This window comes from Schistocerca nitens, chromosome 2 (genome assembly GCF_023898315.1).
Source record: "Schistocerca nitens isolate TAMUIC-IGC-003100 chromosome 2, iqSchNite1.1, whole genome shotgun sequence".
In the NCBI taxonomy this organism is placed as follows: Eukaryota; Metazoa; Arthropoda; class Insecta; order Orthoptera; family Acrididae; genus Schistocerca; species Schistocerca nitens.
The window spans coordinates 207,216,765-207,240,776 of NC_064615.1; the positions used below are offsets into that span (position 1 = coordinate 207,216,765).

General features: G+C 41.8%; 1 protein-coding gene and 1 non-coding gene across 2 annotated transcripts in view; both read left to right on the plus strand.

Moving 5' to 3' along the window:
- The window catches only part of LOC126235913 (galactoside alpha-(1,2)-fucosyltransferase 2-like), a 328,380-nt gene that overhangs the window by 195,305 nt on the left and 109,063 nt on the right, over positions 1–24,012 (plus strand). The window lies entirely within an intron of this gene.
- Trnat-ugu (transfer RNA threonine (anticodon UGU)) lies at positions 3,879–3,953 on the plus strand. Its single transcript has one exon. It is a non-coding gene; the product is annotated as a tRNA-Thr (tRNA).

Here is a 24,012-nt window from a genome sequence, read left to right on the forward strand (position 1 = left end):
CGTCATCAGGAGATGACCAACTACCAAAAATCAACGTGTCTTCTTATAGAGTGGCGGACAGCTTCCTTTTGTGGGGAGTGTGCGGCATCCTACGGCGCAGATACAGAACATTGCCAATAAAGAAGTATAGCTTCTCCTCCGTGTTGGAATTACGGAGTGGAGGAGGAACGGAGATTACCTCAGTCACCATTTAACTGGCATTAAGTTTTTAATTATAGTCTTAACTGAAGGGCATAGGTGACTCTGTAGCAGATTTAGGTATAAATCCGCGGTAACTGCTGGTTTTCAAAATTACCTTATTAGCATCCCGAAAGTGAGGGAAGCATGACTTTTCCTGCCTGCGGTAGAGTGTGGAGTTTCTTTGGCTTTGGCGAAGAGTTATGACGCATTTCTTGCTCGACTTTTACGTTTCTTGTTGGTGATAGTGCACCCTGGTTTCACCTCACGTAACATTTATGCTCGGAAATCCGTTACCTTCTACCTGAAAACGACGCAGTAGTTCCTCAAAGACATCCACATGACGAATCACATTTCAGCAGTGAATCGACGTGATGAGCACTTCATTGAATCGCAACACATCAACGGCAGTATTGTGAACTGAAACGAAACTAATACCATGATGCAAAATGAGACTGGCAGAGATGCAACTAAAATGTAAACTGGATGATTCTTAGACGGTGACCGGTTTCGTCAGCGAACATTTTGGAAATCTGTGGTGAGTTCCTATGGGACCAAACTATTGAGGTTATCGGTCACTAGCTTACACGCTATTTAATCCAACTTTAACTAACCTACGATAAGGACAAAACACACACCCATGCCCGAGGGAGCACTCGAACCTCCGACGGGGGGAGCCACGCGAATCATGGCAAGGTGCCTCAGACCACGCGGCTACCCCGCGCGGCCTAACGAACGTTAATTGGGACTATATGCATATGTAGGCACTGCGTTTACTGCTTTTTTGACGGACATTTTACTTGTCAACATTGCGTATTTCGACATAACTGCCATCAAGGAGTTTGATTAAACGAAATTTAAAATGTTTATTTGACACCACAAACGGTCGTCAGACCACGGTCACTAAAACAATGATGTTTCATTGTTTTAGTGACTGTAGTTTGACGGTCGTTTGTGGTGTCAAATAAACATGTCAGACATTGGCTGCTTTGAGAATGGGCGTAACCCGAAACCGGTCACCGATTAAATAACTCTGGGTACCTCTTTTTTGCATCGCAATCTAAAAATGAGTTGCAGTCCCACTATACCCAGCTCGCTGGAGTCTTGCAAAACTAATATCCAAAAACCATGCTATTTCGTTTACACTGACGCACCTGTTTTCCTTCACGAACTCTGTGGCAATGTTTTCGTTCGTCACTATGGGGTGTCGTCGGCCCAGGTTCTGAGTGTCTTCCATAGGAGTTTTAAAACTTCTGCATCACTCGAGCACATGCTGCAGGGACACTCACGAATCACTGTACTGTGCTATCCTTCGATGCATTTCCACAGCCTTAAAAGCTTAATTGCTCAAAAAAAAAAAAAAGTATCATAAAGCGCTGCTCCACGGCGGTGCAAATCGACAATGGGACAACTATCTATGTAGTCATACAGCTTTCTCTGCAACAACAGGCTGCCAACTCTTGGTCATTTGTCGAAGTACAAGGATAATGGCTGCCAACTGCGAGATCAACAGTACACCTTATGGGTATTTCTCGAATAGCCTCATTAAGTTTCCGATGTGACTGAAAGTTGAGAACCAGTGGCGAATGGGTGATAGACAGAAGAGGGAAGTTTTTTGATCGATGAAAGATCCATACCCAAAGACTCTAAAGTTGCACAGTTCAAAACAATACTTAAGGAAGGAAATAGGAATAAACCGCTGAATTAAAGACCCATATCACTAACGTCTATTTTCAGTAGTATTTTTGAACGTATACTTGTTCGAATGTTGTGAATGATCTCAATCAAAAGGATTTAGTGACAAATAGCCAACACGGACTCAGGAAATGTCGTTCTTATGCAACACAACTAGCTTTTTATTCACACGAAACAATGAGTGCTATCGACAGGGGATATCAAATTGAATCCGTATTTCGAGATTTCCAGAAGGCTTTTGATATCGTACGTCACATGTGACTTCTAATCGAATTGTGTGCCTACGTAGTATCGTGTCAGTTGTGCAACTGGATTTGTGATTTCTTGTCTGAAAGATAATTGTCGGAAGGTCATCGAGTAAAACAGAAGTAATATCTGGCGTACCCCAAGAAGTGTTATAGGCCCTTTGCTGCATATTTTATATGTAAATGATTTAGGAGACAATTTGAGCAGCCCTCTTAGAATGTTTACTGAGGATGCTGTCGTTTACCGTCTCGTAAAATCATGAGATGATCAAGACCAATGCAAAATGATTTAGTCAATATATCTATATAATGTGAATAGTGGTAATTGATTTTAAATAATGAAAAATATGAAGTCACCCATATGAGCACTTAAAAGGAATCCTCTAAATCTGGTTACACGAAAAATCATACAAATCTAAAGACTGTCAATTCCGCTAAATACTTAGGTATTACGATTAGGAATAACCTACAATGGAACGAGAAGACAGATAACATTGTGGGGAGAGTGAACCAAAAACTAGGATTTATTGGTCAAAAAATTAGAAGATGTAGCAGGTGTACTAATGAGAGTGCTTACACTATGCTTGTCCATCCTCTCCGGAGTATTGCTGCCCAGTGTAGGATCCGCATCAGATAGGATTGATGGAGGACATCGAAAAACTTCTGAGAAGGCAAAGTCGTTTTGTATTACCTCGAAATAGGCAAGAGAGTGTCTCAACTTGAGGATGGCAATCGTTGAAAAAAAAAGAAAGCGTTTTTCGTTCTTTTCTTGAAATTTCAATCACTAACGTTCTCCTCCGAATGCGAAAGTATTTTGTTGTGCCTCTCTACATAGGGATAAATGATTACTGTAATAAAATAAAAGAAATCAGAATTCGAACGGAAAGCTTCAATTGTTAATTTTTCCCACGCGTTGTTCAAGAATGGAACAGTAGAGACGTAGCTTGAAGGCGGTTCGATGAACCTTTCGCCAGGCAGTTATTTGTGAATTGCAGAGTAATCATCTAGTTGTAGATGTAGATGCTGGATTCCACAGTGTAATAAATAAAACAAGACTACAGTAAAGTAGAATGTAGGTAGGTGATTTTAGAAAATATGTATGAGAAACGTGGACTCGCGTGGTGGAAGGCAGCAATATATGAAGAACTCTACAGGAGGTATTTTTGCAGCACTGGTTGTCAATTTGTTGATGTTGGTTGTCGATGGTGATGACACACTTTCTTTCTCTGTGAGAGTAGCATTATTTTACAAAAGCGATAAGGATCTCAAAGGTTAACAGTTCACAGGTGCACTGGCAATTAAATCTGAATATATTATTTTTTAATCTACTTATTTTTATTTCTATTTTTACGTGTTTTGTATTTGTTAAATTCTGTACTACGCAAAACAGTTACTGCAGAAACAATGCTAGAGTCAGTGTTTTGGCCTTGGTGGAAACTACGTAATCGGCTTCCTCCATGACCACATATCCTAATTATATGTTACTTTCCTGATTACAATTCAGAAAACTTGTTGAAGTTGGTATCTGTTCTTTCGGACTTCATATATATATAGTTAAAGGCTCACCGGCCATTTGATCATCTTGTTCTGTGCGGATGCACGAACAGTGCCCGAACTCTTACGGGAATCGGCAGTAAAGCCGCGAGTAATGAAATAAATTGGCAGGGGCACTATGAATATAGTGCGAGACAGTAAGTTGCGGATGTGGGTCTCACGGGATGCGTGCCAGAGATAATTCCCTGCAGTCGTAGTGTCTTTTGTGTTCTCGGTGGCTCAGCTGGATAGAGCGTCTGCCTTGTAAGCAGAAGATCCTGGGTTCGAGTCCCGGTTGGGGCATGCATTTTCAACTGTGCCCGTTGACTTATATCAACGCGTGTATGGAGGTAGGGGTATTCATCTCACTATAACAGTTAATTTATAGTGGACGTGTTGTATTTAGTGCATTTCCCCATATGGATTCCAACGGCAACCGTTAAGTTAGGCAGTTCTTCGACCATTGTGAACTTCACTATGTCTAGCGTTTCACAACGTTTACAAAATTACTACAGCGTAAGAGTAGTAAAGATAAAAATTAATATGTTGTTCTTGGTATCGAAGGAGTCCTATGTTTTCTCACGTATTTGTGACAATATGTTTCTAAGGAAAGCGGGGCAGCCTATTGCTAACGAAAACCTTTGAAAACTCCAGTACTTTCAACTTCGTTACAGGGTGGTCCATTTGCAAGAGGTACGTTCATACCTTCCTGTCATCTGAGAATCGATATATCAAGGCAGTCAGAGGGGGACCTTACAGGTTAGCGTACCATGGTACAGATTGTGCTTTTAGAGATAAAGAATTACCGTTGCTGAGAGATACATCCAACACCAGAAAAAAAATCCTGGTGCCAATCGACGTTGTGTTTTCTAGAATATGGATTGTAACATTAAACACAATGATCAAACTGCCGGCTATAACTATGATAACTTACTTATGAAAACTGCCGAAACTGATGTAAACTGCTCACGTATGCTTCATAAAGAAATCCAAGAAAAAATATTTGCGTTCACGTAAAGCTCTGCATTACAACAGATACACAGTAGCCGAACGGAAACCGGCCGAGAATTTGCGCTGTAGACACCAATCTTAACATTAGGCAGCGGTCTATCATCGTGCTGGTGAGGATTTTATGACGAATAACGGCGTGTGTCTCTGAGTTCAGATATACGGACGGACTGAACCAGGCATCGTCTGAAGAAATGAAAAACTGAATATACAAATGTCCCGATACCAATTTAATCAGAATCCGCCGGCAGAACTGAAAGTTTCAACATACGCATAACAGAAAATATGTAAGTATAAAGAAGCAGGTCCTTTATAATAGCGTTCTGACGTGGCAATCTTCGAATTCTTACTGGAATAGCTAACCGGCATTGCGATTTTGTTACGTATTGGATAGTTTTTAATGATGTCTCTGCTGTAAGATTACATTGTGAACGAATGTCTAAGTCTCTGCTCGGGTCAGTGTTCCTTTGACAGCCGCGGAGAACCAAGTTGAATAAGGAATTCGAGAATAATACGAAGAAAATAAATTTCTTTTCTTTTTTGTATGATTTCGTACTAAGGGAGGTATGGTCTTTCCGAAAACAGTTAGAGTAGTGCGTTAATTGAGGCAATGGACTGTAATACGGGAAGAATGCAGTTGAAACCCCAACCGGCAATCTAGACTCGGTTTCCCGTGGTTTCCCTTAATCTGTTAAGGGCAGGTTCTGGTCGGGAGGTACGAAAAATGGGTGAAGTTCAGAATTTTTTTATACAAGGATTGTTTTTATTAAAGTGAGGTTTTACCGCGTTATGTGTATGAAAATTTTTTTATCTCATAACAACCTGAAAATGGTGGCTGCAGCCCTTGTCAAAGTATGCGCTTCGCTGCGCGTCTTGGTTTGTGCGAAGCATTGTACACACACGTGGCTATATCTGAAACCCATAAGAATAGAAAATGCTTGAATGAGAATGAATATGTAGAGGGAGAGGGACAGGAGCGCATCACGACGGGATTTTGAAAAATACCTCGAAAAGAAATGGCAGCTATTTGAAAAAAGTTAATTTCTTGACATTTTGTTCTGTGTTGAAATGTTTAAATAAATTTAGAATTCGAATAAAAAAGGGACTCGCTAGAGCTCCCTAAATTTAATTATCTTTCACTCAAAATCAAATGTTATCTCGGGAAAAACACGTTTAAAGTTTGGAGGAAAAAAAACACGCTGTTTTAAAGGTTTCGGTTAATCTGCGCTCTCAGAACCATAGAGGCATCCATCCTCTTCATCAAACATGCTCTCTGGTTCTGACTTTGGTGCTGTTATTTTTTTCAATCCGGGCTCTTTTAACAAGCTGAGATGCTTCACTTCGCAGCTACTACGCGTTTCCTCTCGGATAAGTCCGCGAAGTTCTTGCTATTAGTCCTTGCGAAGATTCCTAACACGTTCATGGTCTTCAGAATAATCCTCGTTGATTATAGCTACAGCCATATATGCTGGTATTTCAACAATTTTAGCCCCAAGATGAAAGTGTTTCGGTATCAGTTTCCAAATACACGCTTCAAATCTCTCGTTGTCATTTTGCGTGTTGGCATCGGTGGATCATTTAACAAATCTTCATTTGACAAAAATTCGTACACTGGTCGAATATTTTCGTTAATTATTCATCGAGTGCCTATAGCTGCGTACATTTCGGTCAGTGAACGGATCGTTTCAACTAGCTGTAACTTCTAAAATAGTATCACAGAGACAATATCCTTGTCCAGCCGTTATATATATATATATATATACTTGGGGGAAGCAAGTTATGTAAAAAAAATCATTTTTTTCTGTTGATCTCGATCCGAACCTCCCCTTAAGGCGAATGTTAGTACTGTTCTCTTGTCAAGGTCACGGCAGATTTTCTCGTTCTTCTGTTTACTGTTTGGACTTGTGCTTCGTTCATAGCCCTGTCATGGACGGAACTTTACCTCCTATTATTCCTTCCTTTCAAAGAACTGGTGATCGATAAGGATCTTTGAACTCTGATCTTCGTTCCTATTCTTTTGTGACAGCAATAAAAAGAAAAAGACGAGGAAATAGAGTGACCTGCCTGGGATCTAAACAGAAGCGGCTGTTCCTGTCAAAATTAGCTCATTTGTCGACATAGGTGTGCAGCTAAATATAAATAAAAATACGATTTGTGATCAATTATGACGTGAAACACTTGTTAACCATCTTTCGTAATCCGTTGATTGCAGTAACACTTCAGGAATGGCATGTGTGAATCAGAATAATGTTATGAAACTTCTTGACAGAATGAAACTGTGTGCCAAGCCAGATTCATCCCAGATAATTGTCTTTCGCGGGTAAATTTTGTTCCTGGATTAGTAATCCATGAACGATTCACCACGTACTCTCACACTTTAAATTTTGTCGGCACTGCTTTCGTACTTTTCACACTTATTCAGAATACCGTTGAAGTTGTTCTGCCCTTGTGTATTAATATCAAAGGCTGCTCCAATTGTGATTAATTTGTTATAAGAAGAAAAACTCTATGCAGTACTTTGCCACAATTTTATGGCCAATGATTCAACTGAATGCTGATCCATGTCTTCTGTTCAAAACAACACCAAGCTCTACTGGCTTGGGTTCAAAATGGTTCAAATGGCTCTGAGCACTATGCTACTTAACTTCTGAGGTCATCAGTCACCTAGAACTTAGAACTAATTAAACCTGACTAACCTAAGGACATCACACACATCCATGCCCGACGCAGGATTCGAACCTGCGACCGTAGCGGTCACTCGGTTCCTGACTGTAGCGCCTAGAACCGCTCGGCCACTGCGGCCGGCTACTGGCTTGGGAAAACGTCTTTGATATGCAGCGGGAGATACGGTATATGACACTATAAACTTGTACACGAGTCATTCAATACTTTTGTACTACGAAGATGTTTGCCTGTTCTGCGATGGCGTTTTACTAGAGGTAGTATTAACTCTATCTTCATCTTCCATGCTGCCTTAGGAAAGTAACAAAAGCAGCGATTGGAAGTTTCAATGTTTCCCCGCGGCGTGACACGGCAGCCATTTGTCTCTGATTTTTTGAGTCATCAAATTTCTGTCTGGTTTGATACGGCCCGCCAAGAATTCGTCTCCTGTGCCAACTTTTTCATCTCAGAGTTGCTTTTGCAACGTACGTCCTCAATTATTTGCTGGATGTATCCCAATATCTCTCTTCTTCTTCAGTTATTACGTTCTACAGCTCCCTGTACTACCATGGAAGTCATTCCTTGATGTCTTTTCTTGTCACTGTTTTCCATATACTCCCTTCCTCGCTGATCCTGCGGAGAACCTCCTCGTTCATTACCTTATCAGTCCACCTAATTTTCAACACTCTTCTGTAGCAACGCATCGCAAATCTTCTGTTATCTTCTGTTCCGATTTTGCCTCACTCAACGTCTCAGTTCTGTGCTCCAAACGAACATTCTCAGAAGTTTCTTCCTCAAATTAAGACCTATGGTTGATACTAGTAGACTCCGCTTGGCCTCTGCCCTATGAGACATTTATCGGCCAGGTGTCCTAGTGGAATACGTAGTATTTGACTAGGGCATCTGTTTGACGTAGCTGATTCCATGATTCCTTAGTCCAACTATCTGGTAGTTCTGTCTCAAGCTGCTATGTGTTCTGCTTTACACGGCGGTCAACGCCCATTGTCGTCGATGATTTGTGGACATCCCATGCTTTTACGACCTTAAGCAATTCCACGGTCATTTTCCCCACTTTCGAAAGACGCCAAAGAAAACTGCAAGCAATATATGATGGCTCTCGCTGTTTTATGGTGTTCCTACAGACCCAAAAATCGGTAACTATTTGCCTTTGTCAAAATTACATACAACAGTAAAATTATTCATTATCTGTACAGGATTTCTGTCGAATAATTTCATTGCAGTTCTGGCGTAGTTATATAGTCGTCGTACCGCGTTACACTCCCTCTGTATGACCTAGACGAAGTCGTTTCTATGGCAGAGCGTTGGACTTCTTGTCCTTAGCAGATCATCATAATCTCTCGCACCGAATTTTCTATAAATATTTCCAACTATCAGGTAGAAATCCGTGATTATATGGACTGCGTGATACGATGGAAAGTACTAATGACACATATATGTCCACAGTAGTACAGTTTCAGAATGATACGAAATGGAGTCAGAGACGAACGTTCTAAGGAACGATGGGATATTTCGTTTTACAAATATTACTAATCGGTTGACTCGCTTTCGGTTTCAGCCAAGAGACTCAGACGATAGGGATTTTACAAGGACGTGCATGAAGGTATGCCTTTTTCGGCTTGAAAAGCTTAGTAGCTGTCGTAAAATCATCAGAATCAATATTTGAAAAAATTTGTTCCTGTCATTGCTTACAGGTTGCAAATCATATGCTCAAAACCACAAAACAGCTAAAAGCAACGTTCTCAGAAACGAGATAGAGTGTGTCTTAACAAAAATTATAACGAGGGTACATGAAATACATATGACCGATTATTATAATGTTAGTTAGGACCAGGGCAACAATACCGCGCACGGATGGTTTCCTCGGAAATGCAGGTCAACAGAGCCGCGGAGGCTATATAAGGAGACGCGCTGTTCCTGAAATTCAGACCACTTCAGCAGCACGAGAGGACAACATGGGACGACGGCAGCTTTGCACGGCGAGAACTTCCCATGTAAGTATAGGTAAGTACGTCTCTCCACAGGTGCGTCGGGGAACACTCACCTGCGACTCTTCTCATTTGCGGCTCTTCGCATCTGCGACTCTCCACGCCTGCGACTTTCCACGCCTCCGACTCTACACGCCTCCGACGCTACACGCCTCCGATTCTACGCGCCTCCGACTCTGCACACCTGCACGACTACACGCTGGCCGCGGCTACACGTCTGTGACTCTTACGTGTCTGGGGCTGTACGTCTGTGACTTAATCTATCTGGCGGTACATGTCTGCGACTTTGTGTGTCTAGGATTACACGTTTGAAATGCTACGTGTGTGGACTCCTGACATCCGCCAGTCAACTGGGGCTGGGACAGTACACTGCGCGTCCTCGAGTCAACGCTTCGCACCCACGAGTCAACGCTTCGCACCCACGAGTCAACGCTTCGCACCCACGTGTCTACTCTTCGCACCCACGTGTCTACTCTTCGCACCCACGTGTCTACTCTTCGCACCAACGTGTCTACTCTTCGCACCTACGTGTCTACTCTTCGCACCCGCGGGTCTACTCTTCGCACCCGCGGGTCTACTCTTCGCACCCACGAGTCTACTCTTCGCACCCACGAGTCTAGGCTGCACGTCCATGAGACCACGCTACGCCACGCATCCGTGACTCTCCACTACGTGTCCAGAAGTCCACGCTGTGCGTCCACGAGTTTGCGATTTGTCTCGGCCGAGTTAAGCTCTGACTTGGCCCGTCATCGGTCCTCCTAGGACAGGCCGCGCCACGCGTCGGCCTGACGGGCCCTGTATCCTGCTGAGGCCTGCCGACCTTTTAAGGTTTTGCTGCCGGCCTTTTCAGGCCGTGCGCAGGTCATGTTGCAGGTTCAGAGCTTCGGGAAGTCGAGGCCGTAAACGAGTGGGCGTACGGCGTCGACGAGACTGGGCGTACGGAGTGTACGAGCGGAGGCGCAGTGGTTAGTGGACATAGAGCGTGGATGAGTGGCTGCCATGCATCTGCGACTCTACGCATCTGCGACTCTACGCATATGCGATACTGCTACGTATCGGCGACACTGCTACGCATCGGCGACACTGCTACGCATCGGCGATATTGCTACGCATCGGCTACTCTATGCATCGGCGACTCTACGCTACGAGGCGGCCGCGCTACGCATCGGCGACTCTGCTACGCATCGGCGACTCTACACTACGTGGTGGCCGCGCTACGCAGCGGCGACTACCCACTCTACGCAGCTGCTACGCACCGCTGACCCTGAGGACGACTTCTGCACGACAGCTTATTGTGGCCCCTCAGTTCCGACCAGGGTTTTCGGGAGGTTTCCCTTGGTTGTAAGGCGAATGCCGGAACTGTTTACCCCCTCCCATCGATACAATGATAATTTATGTACAGAAGTAATTGAGAAATGAGAAATGAGAAATAAATGATAAAAGCTTACTTCGTTTGTCTTCAATGAATTTTAACATGAGTAAATTGAGTAATAAGTGATACTGTCCATTTGCTGTGCATGAGGCAGGAAGCTATATCTGATCGCTGTAGTATGCAGGGAGAGAGAAAGATCAGTGGACGTTTCGCAGACAGAAAGAAAACATTTGTGGGTATGTCCAAAGTTCTGGCAAAAAGGGACTGAAACATTACAGCATTGAGACAGAGCTGCTCAGTCCCCCTCAGACTTTTACGATTAATTAAGCGATAAATTTTCGTGCTACATAGCTGTTGAGATTTCATCTAAGCGTCATGTGTTTTCTGGACTAAGCAACCTAAAAGTAAAGTTTGCGGCTTTCAGTGTCCGTTATGTTAATGTACAGGCTTCTGTTATGTTAACGTGCAGACTATAGTAAAATACTTTGCACAATTTCTTATAGAAACCAAACGAACGAAGATTATATTTACATTGAGATATAGAAACCAAGATCGTAGTACATCTTTGAATTCGACAGAGCTTTCTGACGTGGTTGACAGCATTCAGCCTTTAAAAAAATTATTCTGTCAGTGAAATATTACCGTTATGTCTATTCATTGTGTTTGGCTAAATAATATTTTACGGCTTTGCGTCAACGAAGTAACAAAGTGAAAAAAAAACACGTAATGCAACATGTGAAACTGATTCTGTACCAATGTTTTAATTTAAAGAACCCATCGCTCGCTAGATTCATCCTCTGTAGGTTCGAACAACACACAGCTGTTACAGAGACGCTTCGGGAACAGAAATGGGAATCTCTGGAGGGAAGACAGAAATGGGAATATCTAGAGGGAAGACGACGTTCTCTTCGAGGCAACTACTGAGAACCGGCATTTGAAGCTGATTGCAGAATGAGTCTACTGCTGCGCTCATACATTTCGCAGAACGATTCTACTGCCCCCCCCCCCCCACCCCACATACATTTCGCTTAAACAAGAGACATTGGGGCTCTTATGAAGGCATTTAGAGAGTCTTTTTTCCATCGCTGTGTTTGTGAGAGGAATAGGAAAGGAAATGACTACATGATACCCTCCGCTACGCGCCGTGCAGTGGCTTGCGAAGTGGGTATGTAGATGTAGGCACCAGTGACATTTCGCGGTTTGGGAACATCATTACAGATTCGTAGTTCTTTTCTTAAATACGTATTTGGTTTTCTCAAGTTCTCCTCCATTAGGACAGGAAACTGAAATAATTTTGTGTTCATAACTAAAAACATGAAATATGTCCTATACTGTAATACGCAAATGAACATTCCGCTTGTCACATTATTTAATTTCATTTCTAAAAATTCTGTGAATATAAGTCACTAATACACACACGTATACAAATGGAATTTTATTTATTCCACGAAACATTCTGCAGTGGATGGTGGGGATAATAGTGACTTTGCGTCGTATCCCAGAGTGAAGGGAAAGAGCCTAGATGACTCTTCACTTGCCTCACTTGCCTTACTCTTCATTACTTCATAGCGTGACCCCTACGTGAGATGCTATGAAGGAAACAGTGCAGCTCTCGAAGTTCACCCAACAGGTTTCCTGCGATGGCAACGAACTTCCCCTTCCAGAGACTTCATTTAGATTAGAGGGCAATTCTGCTGCGTTTTCGTTCGTGCTGTACTGACTTCGTGTGGTCCCAGCAGCTTGTTTTCCATCTCTACTGTCGTGTCTAATCGATAAGCACCTGAGGCACAGGGGCAGTACTCCAGAAATATTCACCAACCTTTTGTATATGGTGATTTATCTGGTAATAAATATCAAACCAGTCGTTTTTTCAGTTTTTTGATACGATTTATTCATCCATAAAGATAACATGTTTTCGAGCCACTGCAGGCTCATCATCTGATGGAGGTGATACAAGAACATTTGCTGTGAACCAAGTGCAACTAGATGCTGTGCTGATGCTGCTGGCGGAATTGACGGAAATTTAGTAATTGATGACGAAAAGTTTACGAAAATGGAAGTTTCTTATATTTCAGTCCGTTAACGTTTCTTCACCGATTAGTAAATTTCCGTCATTTCCGCTTGCAACATCAGCACTGCATCTACCAACACTTGGTCCACAGCTTAATGTTCTTGTAACACCTCCGTCTGATGATGAACCTGCAGTGGCTCGAAAACATGTTTATGGCTGAATAAATCGAACCAAAACAGTTAAAAAGCGATTGGTTGCGTAAGTCGCAGTTCGTCATCCACAATGGATATACTGAAACTTCTGTATACGACTTAAGTTGAAGATGCAACACACAAATTCCTTCCAATACACCTATGTGTTCCAGCCGCCTTTCGTACCACTGTGGCATTTAGTCCACCAGAAAGAAATAAACTAAGGCGTTCTCCACTCCCTTACGATCATCCAGTGAGGATACATTCTTATACACTAAACCACTGTCAGCGAACAATCTGAGACTGCTGTGAATGCTATCTGATACATCGTTTTTACAAGTTCGGAGCTTTAGCAGTTCTATGAAGGTTCGTAACAAATGCAGCGCTGAAGTTACTTCTGATTCCGAAGAACACTCAACCTTCGCTTAAACTCTCTGCATTCTAACAGCGAAACATTCCTCAACCAAATTACGTATTGGATAGTGAGTGTTGAACGGTCTTACCTTTATGAAACATAATTACATACTGTAGATAAAATGCATTACTGAAATGCACGTCGGTTGATTATCCTCTTCACTCCTGAGATAAAAAAAATTGCAGGAAATTCTTATTTCCATATTTTCCTTCGAACTAATAAAGAAGCATGACACAAATGCAAGAGAAATTTATTTCGATGATTCACTAAGGCATAAATGGAGGTTGACACTTATCGTGAAAATGTACTTGTCTTGTATTTTATTTCCCCTCTCTTCAGTATGAACACTTTATACAGCAGTAAAGATATTTTATTTGAAACAGTAAACTGTATTTGCTAATGTACACAGAAAACAGGATTCTCATTGCGAAATCGGAGAGTAAAGCCGTGTGTTGTGTGTTTGTGGTTTAGGGACGGTCAACATCGGGGTTATGTGTGCCCATATGGATGTCAGTTGAAACGAATGTAGTTAAAACATAGAAAATACGATAAACGAAAAAAGGGCTGAAAGGTTAACTGAACCCTTCTCAGCCGCGCAATCACATCAGCTCACAACATGGAAAACAACGCCATAAATGGGGAGATTTGCGAAAACTGTCGATTTAAACACAACGAAGACTAGAGGAAAACTAAAAGAGACTCACAGAAAAATTTGGCTGGCTGATGACCTACCAAAAACACGGCTGACTCAGCCACGCTAATACCACATTAAAAATGTCACCCTAAAATTTCAGCGAATAAGTCGGACAATTCAGAAAATTTTTAAAAGTCGTACTACATTCGTTTGATTGCCAGCTGCAATAGAGGACAAAACTGACGGCAAATGAGCTTCCGCCAGTTGGTCCGTCACAGTTTAGTAAAATGTGGCGCACTGGAGGGTCCTCTCGCCAAAGTACGAAGCCATGCGTCATAGAGCTGTGCCCTATGCGAAGACACTTAATAAGGAGAACCTCATCCCGTCTTGTGGACTTAACGAGACGCAGATTGTTATCTGTCAATTTCAGCCGTTCTTATTCCCATCGACTCGTGACTCTGTACCTCAACAGCATGCAGGGGGATGGCACACTGAAGTAATTGAGACTCGCGACACGCCTCTTTCGCTGCTACATCAGCCCTTTCGTTCCCCGCAATATACGCACATGTGGCCTAGCGCCCAACAGAAAGACATCTCCTTCCCCTGCCTTTGTAGTTAGATGAGGGCATATTCTGGATATTCTGGACTAATTTATCTGTTGGATACAGCCGTTGGAAAGAGTGAAGGCCACTCAAGAGACTCTGAACAGACAAAGAATTTAACATTCGAGATACGTCTCACCTGCTCCAATACTTGCAAGATCGCGTGTATTTCCACGTCGAAGAGAGTAAAGTCTTGAGGTACTCGATTAAATATCTATGCGTAAGTCTGAAAAGCGATATGAAACGGAACGAGCATGTAAGAACAGTAGTAGGGAAAGCCAATGGCCCACTTCAATTTACTGGGACAATTTTACGAAAGTGTGATTCACCTGTAAAGGAACCCGCGTATACAAAACATCAATGAGACCCATTCTTGAGTGGTGGTCGATGTATGGGGTCCCAAGAGGTCGGATTTAAGGAAGACATCGAAGCATTTCAGAGATGGGCTGCTAGATTTATTACCGGTAGGTTCGACAATACGCAAGTAATACGGAGATGCCTCCTGAGCCCAAATTGGAATCCCTGTAGGGAAGACGACGTTCGTTTCGCGGAACACTGTCGAGAAAATTTAGAGAACTGTTGTTTGAACTTGACTGCTTCTTCCGCCGCTAACGTATACTTCGCGGAAGGACCACGAAGATAAGAGAATTTAGGTCTCATACGGAGGCATATGGGTAGTCGTTTTTCCCTCGCTCTATCTGCGAGTGGAACAGGAAAGGAAATGGTTCGTAGTAGTACAGGGTACCATCCACCATGTACCTTATGGAGCATTGCATAGTGTGTACGTAGAAGTAAATGTAGAACGTTTGCAATGTTCTTCTCCTCGTTGATTCTGCTGACAAACTCCTCACTTCTTATCTTATCAACCAGCCTAATTTTCAACATTCTTCTGCAGCACCACGTCTAAAACGCCTCAGTTCTCTCCTTTTCAGATTTTACAACAGTCCATGATTTACTTCCATACAATGCTGTCGCCCAAACGAATATTCACAGAAACTTCTTCCTTAAATTAAGGCCGATATTTGATAACGATAGACATGTCCTGGCCTGGAATGCCTTCTTGGCAAGTGATAGTCTGCTTCCTACGTCCTCACCGCTTCGTCCGTCATGTGTTTTGCTGCCAAGGTTGCAGAATCCCTTTATTTCGTCTATTCGAGGTCCCAAATTTCGATGTCAGATTTATCACTGCTCTCATTTCTACTACTCAACATCACTTACTATTTTTTCCAGTTTACGTTTCTCATTTACACTGAGGATAACAACTTCATCAGCAAATCTTATCACTGAGATCCTTTCATACTGAATTTTAATGCCACTTATGAAACTTTCAGTTATTTCTGTCGATAGTTCTTCGGTAAAGAAACAGAACATTAGGGGCAAAAGATTACATCCCTGGCCGGCCGAAGTGGCCGTGCGGTTAAAGGCGCTGCAGTCTGGAACCGCAAGACCGCTACGGTCGCAGGTTCGAATCCTGCCTCGGGCATGGATGTTTGTGATGTCCTTAGGTTAGTTAGGTTTAACTAGTTCTAAGTTCTAGGGGACTAATGACCTCAGCAGTTGAGTCCCATAGTGCTCAGAGCCATTTGAACCATTACATCCCTGTCTTATACGTTTTGTAGTCTGACCACTTTGTTATGAGTCTTCCATACGTTTCTTCCCTCTTGGCTGTTGAACATATTGTATACTACCGGTCTTTCCCTGTAGCTTACACCTACTTTTCTGACAACATTGAACGCCCTGTCACATTTTACATTGTCGAACGCTTTTTCCATGTCGATAAGTCCTATGAATGTATCTCGATTTTGCTTAAGTCTTGCTTCCGTTATCAAGCGCAATGTAGGAATTCTCTCTCTGGTGCCTTTACCTTTCTTGAAACCAAACTGATCCTCATTTAAGAGAACTTCAGTTTTCCTTACCATTCTTCCGTACGCAGTTTTCCTTTTCATTCTTCCGTACGTGCGATAGTCTTTGCTCTCATAGCTGGTCGTTGTGGCCGAGCGGTTCTAGGCGCTTTAGTCTGGAACCGCGCGACCACAACGGTCGCAGGTTCGAATCCTGATGTCCTTAGGTTAGTTAGGCTTAAGCAGTTCTAAGTTCTAGGGGACTGATGACCTCAGAAGTTAAGTCCCATAGTGCTCAGAGCCATTTGAACCTTGCACTCATCTGTCCTAGCTATGTTAGGGATTGTTTGTATGATACTTATCAGAAAATCTGATGGTACGTCTCCAGATTCTAAAAATCAAATTGAATAGTCCGTAATGATTTTAGAAATTTCGGAGGAATGTTATTTGATCGTACATATCTCTCCTTAAATTGCGTTACGAAATCCAGTAGTCTCTTGAAGGTAATTCTACATGTGGTATACAACAAATTCTGGAGATGGAGATTCCCAATAAACTGAGTATCGGAGGATCAGAGTAGATGGTCTGTATTGATACAGGGTAGTCCAAAAAACATGATATAAAGTAAGCGATCGTTGTGGAAAAAAAAGAACAACGTGTACGAATATGAACACTATTTTATTGAATATAGATACAAATGGCATTTAATGTACAAGATGCTCGAAATGTCTACCGTCCCCGGCTACAATTCTATGCAACTGGTCCCAAAACTCCGTCTTAACGCGCTGATGTGTGACGGACTTAGGTGCATTATTCTCACTTCTGATGGTCGATTTTAGGTACTCCAGAGACTTCGGAGAATTGCTTTCGATTCTGTCCTTGATGTAACTGCATAAGAAGAAGCTGCACGGATTGAGGTCCGGACAGTATGGGGGGGGGGGGGGGGGCACTCTGTGCCGTGCCCCATGAGTTTCTCTACATCCAGTGCAATCAAACGCTCGCCAAATGTCGTTTCAAACCACTTGAAGACGTCAGCATTTGTATGGGGACGAGCCCCATCCTATATGTACCAGTACCAGCGAGTCATATAGAGACGGCCCGCATATGGGCCAAAGTGCCGCTCCAGCAACTCCCGATACTTCACTCCTGTGACCATACCGTCAATGAATATCGGAACTATGATCAACGTAAACGACATGGCACACCACACTGTAACCCCTTGTGGATTTAGTGGCGAGACGAAACTGAGATAAGGACTTTCCGTGCTCCATTGGCGCCAGGTTTGTTTGTTCACGTACCATTCAACTGACAATGGGTCACTGAACCATATCTTGCGTTCACTGATGGCACCATTTCAAGTTCTCGATCATGTGGTTTGCGAAATCTCTCAGCCGCACAGTGTCCACTCCTTGAGTGGTTGACGCATTTGGATCTTGTAGGGTCGCAACCGCATCGCTTTCGTGAGCCTTTGTAATGATGTTTCCGATATGCTTAAGGGGCTCCGGAAAGGCTCAAAATCATGAAAAGTTCAATTTTTACTTTTTTGCGTTTTCTGAATCTGCAGACTATTACCTTTTAATAGATATATAATTTATTCAATTCCGAAGACTACAACTATTTTTAAATTTTTTTTGAAATGTGTTCTACATGGGCGTGACCCACTGTGGCGCTGTTAAACTGCTGTCAAATGGTGTTATTATTAACGTCCGTGTTCATCAGGTACATTTTAGTGATGTGAGATAAAGTATGTGTTGTGGCTAATCTGTGATGGTTCAATATATATCGCTGGTGTGATTGTCGATTGTTTCATGTTTATTTACTCTGTCGTTATCTCGAAAATATTCGTAATTAATTCTGTTTCTTGAGTCTCTGTTTTGTTGAAGTATAATAATGAGTAAAAGTAAAGTTATTAGAAATCCTCTGAAGGCTTTTAAGAAAAGGAGAAATGTTGGAAAGCCAAAGGTATTTAGAAATATGGGAATGAAGATAGGTTCTAACATGGTACGAGCGATGCTTGCTTTAGACAAGGAACGCCTTTGGGCTGCAGACAGGGCTGTAAAGAGTCTAGAAATACAAGCAAGAGTAAACAGGAGGAGGAACAAGAGGAAGCTGGAGGAGGAGTTTGCAGAGGATGAAGATAATCCATCCTATGGACCTGGAATGCACTAAAAAGTTAATCCAATCTTTGTCGCTCGATACCCAAAACTTTTATTTTCTCATACTAATTACATGTTTTCTAAGGATCTTCCAAAAACATATTTGTTTCAAACTTTCAGTAAATGTTACACAGTACCTTCTGCATAATTTAACACAGCCTTTTTCCAAAAAAACTGTATATTTTTGAATATATAAATAAAAAATTGCAAAAAAATGTTGTGAATTTTCATTACAATTGAAAAAAATCATCTTTAATAACTGAGCTAAAATTTTGTAAAATCCCTGTGTTAAGTTGTAGCCCATATTCCAATAAATAATCTGTAAAAAGTTCAACTTCCTACCTCAAATACTTTGTGAGGAAAGATGTAATTTATAAGCGTTATTTTAACATTGCAAGTATAGGGCGTTCCGGAACCCCTTAATTGTTGGGACGCCTGTCGAGTAGATTAGGGTGGCTGAGCGTCAAAGTATGAGTGGACACGCTCCCTCTTGTCTTCGGGTAACGACTGTGATATTCGTCCTGACGCCTTGCTTCTTGCATCCAAAATCACTCCCGGTGGATTCAGCTCTACCTATCAACCTGCCAACAATAAAAATCAGTGTGAGATGAGGACCAGAACATCGACCATCTGATGGCTTCAAAACCACTGCGACTTTCGAGAGCTATAACTTAATTGGAGAAGTGTCATGATGATCTCTCCATTAGCAAAAGATTCCTGAATAGTCCCCCATTCGGATCTCCGGGAGGGGACTGCCAAGGGGGAGGTGACCATGAAAAAGGCATGAAAAATCAACGAAAGGATAACGTTCTACGAGTCGTGGCGTGGAATGTCAGAAGCCTGAACGTGGTAGGGAAGCTAGAAAATCTGAAAAGGGAAATGCACAGGCTCCATCTAGATATAGTAGGGATCAGTGAAGTGAAATGGAAAGAAGACAAGGATTTCTAGTCAGATGAGTATAGGGTAATATCAACAGCAGAGAAAAGGTTATAACTGGAGTAGGATCCGTGATGAATAGGAAGATAGGGCAGAGGTGTGTTACTGTGAAGAGTTCATTGATAGGGTCATTCTTATCAGAACCGACAGTAAACCAACACCGACAACGATAGTACAGGTATGCGTACCGACGTCGCAAGCTGAAGATGATGAGATAGAGAAAGTATATGAGAATATTGAAAGGATGATACAATATGCAAAGGGAGGTGAAAATCTAATAGTCATGGGGAACTGAAATGCAATTGTAGGCGGAGGAGTAGAGGCAAAGGTTACAGAAGAATATGGGCCTGGGACAATGAATGAGAGAGGAGAAAGACTAATTGAGCTCTGTAATAAATTTCAACTAGTAATAACAAATCCTCTGTTCAAGAATCACAAGAGGAGATGGTATACTTGAAAAAGGCCGAGTGATACGGGGAGATTTCAGTTAGATTACGTTATGGTCAGACAGAGATTCCAAAATCAGATTCTGGATTGTAAGGCATACCCAGGATAAGATATAGACTCCGATTACAATGTAGTAGTGATGAAGAATAGGCTGAAGTTCAAGAGATTAGTCAGGAAGAGCCCATACGCAGAGAAGTGGGATACGAAAATACTAAGCAATGACGAGATACACTTGAAGTTCTCTAAGGCTGTAGATACAGCAATAATGAATAGTCCAATAGGCAGTACAGTTGAAGACGAATGGACATCTCTCAAAAGGACAATCACAGAAGCTGGAAAGAAAAACGTAGGTACAAAGAAGGTAACTGTAAAGAAGCTATGGGTAACAGAAGAAATAAGTCAGCTGATCGATGAAAGAAGGAAGAACAAAAATATTCAGGGAAATTCAGGAAAAAAATACAAGTAGCTAAGGAATGAAATAAATAGGAAGTGCAGGGAAGCTAAGACGAAATTGCTGCATGAAAAATGTGTAAAAATCGAAAAGAGGTGATTGTAGGAATGACAAAATCAGCATATAGGAAAGTCAAAACAATCTTCGGTGAAATTAAAAACAAGAGTGGTAACATTAAGAGTCCAATCGGAATTCCATTGTTAAATGCAAAGGAGAGAGCGAATAGGTGGAAAGAGTATATTGAAGGCCTCTGTGAGGAGGAAGATATGTCTGATGTGATGGAAGAAGAAACATGAGTCGATTTAGAAGAGATAGGGGATCCAGTTTAGAATCGGAATTTAAAAGAGCTTTGGAGGACTTAAGATCAAATAAGGCAGAAGGGATTGATAACATTCCACCTGAATTTCAAAAATCATTAGGTGAAGTGTCAACAAAATAGTTATTCACGTAGGTGTGTAGAATGTACGAGTCTGGCATTATACCGTCTGACTTTCGGAAAAATATCATCATACAATTCCGAAGAGTGCAAGAGTTGACAAGTGCGAGAACTATCACACAATCAGCTTAACAGCTCATGCATCCTAGTGGCTGACAAGAATAATATACAAAAGAATGTAAAATAAAATTGAAGATGCGTTAGATAACGATCAGTTTGGCTTTAGGAAAGGCAAAGGTACCAGAGAGGCAATTCTGACGTTGCGATTGATAATGGAAGCAAGGCTAAAGAAAACTCAAGACACGTTCATAGGACTTGTCGATCTGGAAAAAGCGTTCGACAATATAAAATGGTGCAAAATGTTCGAAATTCTGAGAAAAATAGGGATTAGCTACAGGGAGAGACGGGCAATATACAATATGTACAAAAACCAAGAGGGAATAACAAGAGTGAACGACCAAGAACGAAATGCACGTATTAAAAACGGTGTAAGACAAGGATTTAGTCATTCGCCCCTACTGTTCAATCTGTACATCGAAGAAGCATTGATGAAAATAAAAGAAAGTTTCAGGAGTGGAATTAAAATTCAAGGTGAAAGGGTATCAATGATACGATTTGCTGATGACATTGCTATACTGAGTGAAAGTGAAGAAGAACTAAATGATCTGGTGAATGGAATGAACCGCCTAATTAGTACAGAATACGGATTGAGAGTAAATCGAAAAAAGACGACAGTAATGAGAAGTAGCAGAAATGAGAACAGCGAGAAACTTAACATCAGGATTGTTGTTCACGAAGTAGATGAAATTAAGGAATTCTGTTACCTAGGCAGCAAAATAACCCATGACGGACGGAGCAAGGAGGATATCAAAAGCAGACTAGCACTGGCAAAAAGGGCATTCCTGGCCAAGAGAAGTCTACTAGCATCAAACATAGGCCTTAATTTGAGGAAGAAATTTATGAGAATATACGTTTGGAGCACAGCATTGTATGGTAGTGAAACATGGACTGTGGGTAAACCGGAACAGAAGAGAATCGAAGCATTTGAGATGTGGTGCTACAGACGAAAGCTGAAAATTAGGTGGACTGATAAGGTAAGGAACGAGGAGGTTCTGCGCAGAATCGGAGAGGAAAGGAATTTGTGGAAAACACTGACAAAGAGAAGGGACAGGATGATAGGACATTTGTTAAGATATCCATGGTGCTATAGGGAGCTGTAGAGAGCATAAACCGTAGAATAAGACAGAGATTAGAATACATCCAGCAAATAATTGACGACGTAGGTTGCAAGTGCTACTCTGCGGTGAAGTGAAATTCGTGGCGGGTCGTATCAAACCAGTCGGAAGACTGATGACCCCCCAAAAAAAGGTGTCCTTGTCTTTCCGAAGCTTGATCGACATTCCCGTTGAGCGGTTATTTTCGTAAAACTGTCTTACGTTAAATAATTTTCCAAGGTCAGTGATTCCATATTGCATCTTCTTTATTTCCGGTAATCAGGTATTCACCTGAAATGTCAGTACATGCGCTATTACAATATGGAAGAATTATACTTTTATCAGTATATGTGAAATCAGGAACTTAAATATAACATCCTGTACACATTCAAAAGTTCGTGTCCCATTCAAGGCAGTGCAACATCCTGGCCTGTTTACTGTCAAGGTAGCAACACTGAAATCGGACCATGAAAGCGTAATTGGAGGGCTCAACGCACATGATTCGCGTTTCAGTTTGAATTCTGTAGCCTATTAGTCTAGAGGGATGCTATTGTTATAGAAACACGTTTAAACTGTGACTAATTTAGGGGTGACGGAGTCTTGGTAGCAACAATCGTCCGGTTTGATGGAGAAAGAGGAAGCTGCGTTCCGCGCTGGTCGAAGTAATACGTTAACGCAGACGGTACCCAGACAGGATCAGTCACGAATTTTCGTAGATTCATTTGCTCCAGACTTGCATCTACATGCCTACCCGCATTGAGCTACTGCATTAAATGAATTAGTCGTAGATAATACCCGCTGCATGAACTGTCCAGCGATATGTCACGTTCTGACTCCTACAGAGCATTTACAGAAGAATGGAAAGACTGCTTGATGTCGTCGTAGGGGTAGATGAATTTTGGTTTTGGACAAATGAGGCACTGGGAACCATAACGGCTTAAAGCACACTGTCGTCCAGTTTGAGATTGTAGCATGTATGCATGGTCCTGACATGTTGGTTTTATGGTGAACCAGCTTCATCAGTGCTATACCCCTACATTCTGTATACGAACATTTTCGAAGAGCTGTCTCACCGATTTCTCTAATATTTACTTCCATACGGACTCAAAGCATAAATTTTGATTACTGTAGAAATTCTAACTGGATAACGCCCATTTCTTCATGAAAGCTGGAAGGTTTTGAAGGGATGCCCATCATAACGTCACGTTAGAAGTTGATGTTCGTGGTGGCAATGCACATTTCGGAAATTTTACAAAGATGAAGTTTTAAACAGGTTGCCATGAAACGTTTAAAGTAACATGTTCTTCACTGGCGTCGTGGAAGGCCACCATCTACTTCAGGTCACATCGAGAGAGACCGAAAGTTGTCATTTCCCCACAGTCTGTAGATACCTCGCAAAATGTAGCGTCCACATACAAACGTGAAAGGCGAAAATCAACCCTGAAACACATATACTTCGTAAAATTACTTGATTTCATGTCTAAAGTGAACAGACAGTGTTATCTGAACCTTAAGCCAGAGAATCTGCTTCATGAAAATGATGACACCGAGCACTATGAAGTGTAGCGATATGTCGTAATTGTGTGAGTGGTTCATTCAGTATCTGTTCTTTATGTTCTGATTCCAGTTTCACATTAATTACAAACTACATAACAGTGGAAAAGACACTGTTGCCGCTGCCTGTTCTGAGAAATTTGTCGATTAACATTAATAATAATAATAATAATAATAATAATATCATAAATATTAAACACAAGCATGTCAGAAAACAATAACTGGCTCCTGCTGCTGTAGTACGGATGAGTAATGGAACTTGTCTGGTCGTTAAGTACCAGATCAGGATACACTGGTGTTCATTAACGGCCAGAACTTCGAATAATGTTAGTTTTCTCCCTTCAGGTCCTCTATGGAGAACATCACATTTCAGGTAGTGTCAGTGACATCTATTTAGAGAATGTTCAGCAAAGATGTAATCTTTCTG